Raw genomic sequence first — 8,441 nt, forward strand, 5'->3', positions numbered from 1 at the left:
CGGGCTGCTAGAGGTGTTGGTCTAGAGTGGCCAGATCTGACGAGGCGTTGGTCGATGCTCCATCCGAAGTGACATCACTACAAAAAAATACACTTCTGTGATGATATGTGTTTGTCATAGTAGGTCGCGTTTTTTGTCATGCATGTACATCCATGACCAATTTATGACAGAATCAAGATAGTCATACCTGTGCTGTCGTAGAAGTGTTCGATGACATTACCAAAATTATCATCACGAAAGTGTCCACTCCCATGACGATAAATCGCGCGTCATAGAACTGCTTTCGTCAAGGGTGACCGACACGTGGCAACCACCGTAACGGAACGCCGTTAAGCTATCGGGTCGGGTTTTGGATCCGATAACCCGTTAACAGCCCCGACCAATGGGGATTTTCCACATGTAAAATCATCATTGGCTGGAGGAAACACGTGTCGACTCACCGTTGGGACAGATGTCATCCACTCATTGGACAGAAGGCGCCTATGATACGTCGACACGTGGCACGGCCCAACAGAGGCCCATTCCTGTGAAAAGGCCGGCCCGTTTGACTTGGTCAAAAGGTGGCGGGCCAGCCCATGGAAAGCCTGTTAATGGCATGTTCGCATATAGCCCATTTATAGCCCGCTAACCCAAGGCCCGTTACGCCATATCCGAATTAGGCCCAGTAGCGTCATCTGGGCCATCCAATATGATTTCAACCCGTTTTTAGTTCTGGCCCATGTATGGCCCATGATGTCTTTCGGCCCATATGAGGCCCTATGTAACTCTTGGCCTATTAACGGCCCGTGGTGAAACTGGCCCGCAATGAACAGTGTATCACTTTACACCCACTAACGGCCCGTGGTGAAACTGGCCCGTGATGAACAGTATATCACTTTATACCCATTAAGGGCCCGTTATTCAGTTGGGCCGTTTCTAGCAAATGTTATCTTTCGGCCTTCTCAGAGGACATTTATTCTTGGGTTCATTTCCAGCATTCGTTTACTTACGGCCCGTTACTGTCATTTTCACCTTGTGGGCCAAATTCAGCCTGTGGTTATATCGGCCCGTTTGTGGTCCGTTAATATGTTGGGCCGTTTTCATAGTGTCATCAAATACGGCCTATTAACGATGGCCCGTTATGGTCATACGGCCCGTATAAGGCCCATTGATGATACAGCCCGTAGAAGGCCCATTGTTTCTACGGCCCGTAGAAGGCCCATTGTTTCTACGGCCCCTAGAAGGCCCATTGTTTCTACGGCCCGTAGAAGGCCCATTGTTTCTACGGCCCATAGAAGGCCTACTGTTTCTACGGACCGTAGAAGGCCCACTGTTTCTACGGCCCGTAGGAGGCCCAGTGTCACTACAGTAAATAATAGCCCATGGTTATTGTGGCCTAGTTTTAAAAAAAACTGCACTGACTACAAGCAAACAAATAAACAAGACAACAAGGAAATAAATAAGCAAGCAACTTATGCTAGGCTATCATGGTTGTTACACATATTACATCCACTGGGCATCAAAGTTCGCCACCAGTGCAAATATAGGGAACAAAGCAGCATATCATATACACTGGTTGTCAAAGTTGGCGACCAGCACAAATAAACGCCGCAGCAAAACAAATCCAGAACTGAAACCACTTCAGAAGATCTTAAGAAACAATATCCTGGGTACCCATAAAGCTGGCAAGATGCTTAGCAAGCTTATTAACTTTCTCTTGTTCGGCGCTTAAATCCTCCAGCGCTTGCTGTTGCACCAGAAAATATGCATCTGAATTCTGCAGGGACTTCCTCAGTCCTTTAGCTTCCTGTCGCAGCACATCTGATCGATGTCTTTCAACTTGAAGTTGAGACTCAAGAAGACGAACTGATTCAGGCAGCGAGTTCGAAGAGCTTGTGCTAGCAGTAGTGGACAGTAACTCGAACACTACATCAAGACAGGACTTTTGGGTTCCCTCACTATCGTCAAGATAGTTTTTATCAGCTTTCTTGGAGACCAACAGGGATGTCTCACTATCTTGAACCTTATCTGCATTACTTCCTTTACCATTGGATAACGCGGTACTGTTCTCCAATATTTTGTCCGCATTCTAAAAGAGAAACAAGCAGACACATCACATGTTTACCATGTTGTATATGAAACTCATTTTGGTAAATGAGTTCAGTAGTAAAGTGGACAGGATAACAGCATGAAACAAACATATATCTATGTGCCATGGTCACTTTATGGTCTATATCATTCTAGTTTTTGTTGCCAAATCAAGATAGAGACACAGTTCAAATAATATTTTTTCAAGACAAAGCAGAATAGACATAATATAAGTGTGGGTAACTATAGAGCAATAACAACACTTGTAATGTGCATGACGTGACAACATAACTGTTTATTCAATTGAAACTGAAATCAACATAGAGCAGGTTACAACAGCAAACCAGTTAAAGAAACAGGTTTAAAACATACCTGTTGTGCCATTGGAGTTTCAATTCCATCCTTCAAATCTGAAAATAGTTGCTATGAGTAAATACAGTAATGCAAGAGGAAAGGAGTATGAACCATAGCTACAGAACCTGACTTGAGAACAAATCTTCTTCTCCTTTAAGCGTTGAGTTGGGATTCAGAGTGGTGGTCCTCGGGCTTTGGGCACTGCAGTTCCCATACTAACCGCTCGTGTTTGGGTGCTCTATGGTGGAGACGGTGCTGTGTCAACTGGAACTGGGTTACTATCTGCCGGGGTTGGGGTTAAAAGGGGTGTAGCTGGTTCTCTGTCCAACTGGGTAGGGGTACAATCTGCGAGAGTCTGGGTTATGTGTGGTGGATCTGGTCCTTGGGCAAGTACAACCGTGGTTCTATCTGCATCAACTGGTAGCACTATCTTTTCTGAAGACCGTGTTGTTACTCCCTTAGATACTGCCATCATGCTCTCCAATTCAAATGGCTGATAAACAAGAAAAGTACTTGAAAGTATAGACATTGTATGATAGACAAGTGCAATGGATAGTGGGGAATAAAAGAGGGCATGAAATAATTCATATTTATGTTGTCTAACCAAACAGGATAGCATGACACGATTTCACATATATGATGGCTAACTAAACAGGATAGCATGACACAATTTCACATTATGATGGCTAACTAAAAAAGATGGAAAGACATAGTTCAAAATATGAGACTATGTAAACAGGATGACATGACATAACTATATAATGTGTTTATTAAATAGGTTGGCATGCCATAATTAACATACAGTCATGGATAGAATGCCATGATTCTAAATATGATGACTGTAAACACTAAACAAGATGAGATGATATAACTATATGATGTCTTTATTAAATGGGTTGTCATGCCATAATTCAGATAGATGATGTGTATGTGTTGGGGAACGTAGTAATTTCAAAAAAATTCCTACGCACATGCAAAATCATGGTGATGCATAGCAACGAGAGGGGAGAGTGTTGTCCACGTACCCTCGTAGACCGTAAGCGGAAGCATTATGACAACGCGGTTGATGTAGTCGTACGTCTTCATGATCCGACCGATCCAAGCACCGAACGTATGCCACCTCCGAGTTCAGCACACGTTCAGCTCGATGACGATCCCCGGACTCCGATCCAGCAGGGTGTCGGGGATGAGTTCTGTCAACATGACGGCATGGTGACGATGATGATGTTCTACCGATGCAGGGCTTCGCCTAAGCACCGCAACGATATGACCGAGAGGTGGAATATGGTGGAGGGGGGCACCGCACACGGCTAAGGAACGATCACGATGATCAACTTGTGTGTTATGGGGTGCCCCCTGCCCCCGTATATAAAGGAGCAAGGGGGAGGCCGGCCGGCCCTTGGGGCGCGCCAAGGAGGGGGGAGTCCTCCTCCTAGTAGGAGTAGGACTCCCCTTTCCTAGTCCAACTAGGAAGGGGGAAGGGGGAAGGAAAGAGAGGGAGAGGGAGAGGGAAAGAGGGGCTGCGCCCCCTCCCCTTGTCCAATTCGGACTCCCCATGGGAGGGGGAGCGCCACCTCCTGGGCTGCTGCCCTCTCTCTCCCCTCTGGCCCACTAAGGCCTAATACTTCCCCGGGGGGTTCCGGTAACCCCTCCGGCACTCCAATTTTCTCCGAAATGACCCGGAACACTTCCGTTGTCTGAATATAGTCGTCCAATATATCAATCTTTATGTCTCGACCATTTCGAGACTCCTCGTCATGTCCGTGATCGCATCCGGGATTCTTAACAACCTTCGGTACATCAAAACTTTAAACTCATAATAAAACTGTCATCGTAACGTTAAGCGTGCGGACCCTACGGGTTCGAGAACTATGTAGACATGACCTAGAACTGTTTCTGGTCAATAACCAATAGCGGAATCTAGATGCTCATATTGGCTCCTACATATTCTACGAAGATCTTTTTCGATCAAACTGCATAACAACATACGTTGTTCCCTTTGTCATCGGTATGTTACTTGCCCGAGATTCGATCATCGGTATCTCAATACCTAGTTCAATCTCGTTACCGGCAAGTCTCTTTACTCGTTCCATAATACATCTTCTCACAATTAACTCATTAGTTGCAATGCTTGCAAGGCTTAAGTGATGTGCATTACCGAGAGGGCCCAGAGATACCTCTTCGACAATCGGAGTGACAAATCCTAATCTCGAAATACGCCAACCCAACAAGTACCTTCGGAGACACCTGTAGAGCACCTTTATAATCACCCAGTTACGTTGTGACGTTTGGTAGAACACAAAGTGTTCCTCCGGTAAACAGGAGTTGCATAATCTCATAGTCATAGGAACATGTATAAGTCATGAAGAAAGCAATAGCAACATACTAAACGATCAAGTGCTAAGCTAACGGAATGGGTCAAGTCAATCACATCATTCTCCTAATGATGTGACCCCGTTAATCAAATGACAACACATGTCTATGGTCAGGAAACATAACCATCTTTGATCAACGAGCTAGTCTAGTAGAGGCATACTAGTGACACACTGTTTGTTTATGTATTCACACAAGTATTATGTTTCCGGTTAATACAATTCTAGCATGAATAATAAACATTTATCATGATATAAGGAAATAAATAATAACTTTATTATTGCCTCTAGGGCATATTACCTTCAGTATGTACAATGTAAACATGATGGCATGATATAATTCAAATATATGATTTATATAGTAAGCAAGTAAGCAGATGGCAATCTATATATGATGTAAAAACTAAGCAATGCAAGACAACATGCATGACATGGGTAATATAACCCTGCCAAGTTTGAGCATCGACCTCAGGGGGGAAATACGACTGGTTACCATTCTCTGAATCCTCCTCTGAGGAGCTCTCTGTAGCCAGCAAGATGTCTGCTTCAGCAGGTAGCATTGTCTGCTCCGAATACCTTGTTTTCACTCTAGATACTTCCATCACCGCTTCAAATGGTTGATGCACAGGAAGAGTAGTTGAATATACAAACGTTGTCGACATATGAAACACGTAATACAAAAAATGATAGCATGATATAATTCACGACCATGAGATTGTGCAACTCCCGGATACCGTAGGAATGCTTTGGGTGTACCAAACGTCACAACGTAACTGGGTGGCTATAAAGGTACACTACGGGTATCTCCGAAAGTGTCTGTTGGGTTGGCATGAATCGAGACTGGGATTTGTCACTCCGTGTGACGGAGAGGTATCTCTGGGCCCACTCGGTAGGACATCATCATAATGTGCACAATGTGAGCAAGGGGTTGATCACGGGAATATGTGTTACGGAACGAGTAAAGATATTTGCCGGTAACGAGATTGAACAAGGTATCGGGAAACCGACGATCGAATCTCGGGCAAGTACAATACCGCTATATAAAGGGAATTGAATACAGGATCGATTGAGTTCTTGACATCGTGGTTCATCTGATGAGATCATCGTGGAACATGTGGGAGCCAACATGGGTATCCAGATCGCGTTGTTGGTTATTGACCGGAGAACGTCTTAGTCATGTCTGCATGGTTCCCGAACCCGTAGGGTCTACACACTTAAGGTTCGATGACGCTAGGGTTATAGGGAATAGATACACGTGGTTACCGAATGTTGTTCGGAGTCCCGGATGAGATCCCGGACGTCACGAGGAGTTCCAGAATGGTCCGGAGGTAAAGATTTATATATGGGAAGTCCTGTTTTGGTCACCGGAAAAGTTTCGGGTTTTATCGGTAATGTACCGGGACCACCGGGAGGGTCCCGGGGGTCCACCAAGTGGGGCCACCGGCCCCAGAGGGCTGCATGGGCCATGTGTGGGAGGGGAACAGCCCCAGGTGGGCTGGTGCCCCCCCCCCCACAAGGGCCCAAGGCGCCTAGGGTTTGGGGAGGGGGCGCCCCACCTTGCTTGGGGGGCAAGTTTCCCCCTCTCCCCCCTTGGCCGCCACCCTAGATGGGTTTGGGGCTGCTGCACCCCTTGGGGTGGGAACCCTAGAGGGCGCGCACCCCCCTCCCTCTCCCCTATATATACTTGAGGTATTTGGGGCTGCAGACACAAGAGTTTCCACCTCTCCCTGGTGCAGCCCTACCTCTCTTTCTCCTCCTCTCCCGCGGTGCTTGGCGAAGCCCTGCAGGATTGCCACGCTCCTCCATCACCACCACGCCGTTGTGCTGCTGCTGGATGGAGTCTTCCTCAACCTGTCCCTCTCTCCTTGCTGGATCAAGGCATGGGAGACGTCACCGAGCTGTACGTGTGTTGAACGCGGAGGTGCCGTCCGTTCGGCACTAGGATCTCCGGTGATTTGGATCATGATGAGTACGACTCCTTCAACCCCATTCTCTTGAACGCTTCCGCTTAGCGATCTAGAAGGGTATGTAGATGCACTCTCCTTCCCCTCGTTGCTAGTCTCTCCATAGATAGATCTTGGTGACTCGTAGAAAAATTTTGAATTTCTTCTACGTTCCCCAACAATGGCATCATGAGCTAGGTCTATTGCGTAGATTCTATGCACGAGTAGAACACAAAGTAGTTGTGGACGTTGATTTTGTTCAATATGCTTACCGTTACTAGTCGAATCTTGATTCGGCGGCATTGTGGGATGAAGCGGCCCGGACCAACCTTACATGTACACTTATGTGAGACAGGTTCCACCGACTGACATGCACTTGTTGCATAAGGTGGCTAGCGGGTGCCAGTCTCTCCCACTTTAGTCGGATCGGATTCGATGAAAAGGGTCCTTATGAAGGGTAAATAGCAATTGGCATATCACATTGTGGCTTTTGCATAGGTAAGAAACGTTCTTGCTAGAAACCCATAGCAGCCACGTAAAACATGCAAACAACAATTAGAGGACGTCTAACTTGTTTTTGCAGGGTATGCTATGTGATGTGATATGGCCAAGAAGAATGTGATGAATGATATGTGATGTATGAGATTGATCATGTTCTTGTAATAGGAATCACGACTTGCATGTCGACGAGTATGACAACCGGCAGGAGCCATAGGAGTTGTCTTTATTTATTGTATGACCTGCATGTCATTGAACAACGCCATGTAATTACTTTACTTTATTGCTAACCGGTAGCCATAGTACTAGAAGTAATAAGTTGGCGAGACAACTTCATGGAGACACGATGATGGAGATCATGGTGTCATGCCGGTGACAATGATGATCTTGGAGCCCCGAAGATGGAGATCAAAAGGAGCAAAATGATATTGGCCATATCATGTCACTTTTTGATTGCATGTGATGTTTATCATGTTTATGCATCTTATTTGCTTAGAACGACGGTAGTAAATAAGATGATCCCTCATTAAAATTTCAAGAAAGTGTTCCCCCTAACTGTGCACCGTTGCGAAAGTTCGTCGTTTCGAAGCACCACGTGATGATTGGGTGTGATAGATCCTAACGTTCACATACAATGGGTGTAAGCCATATTTACACACGCGAAACACTTAGGTTGACTTGACGAGCCTAGCATGTACAGACATGGCCTTGGAACACAAGAGACCAAAAGGTCGAGCATGAGTCGTATGGTAGATATGATCAACATGAAGATGTTCATCCATGATGACTAGTCCATCTCACGTGATGATCGGACACGGCCTAGTTGACTTGGATCATGTAATCACTTAGATGACTAGAGGGATGTCTATCTGAGTGGGAGTTCATAAGATGAACTTAATTATCCTAAACATAGTCAAAAGATTCTTGCAAATTATGTCATAGCTCGCGCTTTAGTTCTACTGTTTTAGATATGTTCCTAGAGAAAATTTAGTTAAAAGTTGATAGTAGCAATTATGCAGACTGGGTCCATGAACTGAGGATTGTCCTTGTTGCTTCGTAGAAGGCTTATGTCCTTAATGCACCGCTCGGTGTGCTGGACCTCGAACGTAGTCTGTGGATGTTGCGAACATCTGACATACATGTTTTGATAACTACGTGATAGTTCAGTTAAATGGTCTAGAGTAGAGGCACCAAAGACGTTTTCGAA

The sequence above is a fragment of the Triticum aestivum genome, chromosome 7B (genome assembly GCF_018294505.1).
Source record: "Triticum aestivum cultivar Chinese Spring chromosome 7B, IWGSC CS RefSeq v2.1, whole genome shotgun sequence".
NCBI lineage: Eukaryota > Viridiplantae > Streptophyta > Magnoliopsida > Poales > Poaceae > Triticum > Triticum aestivum.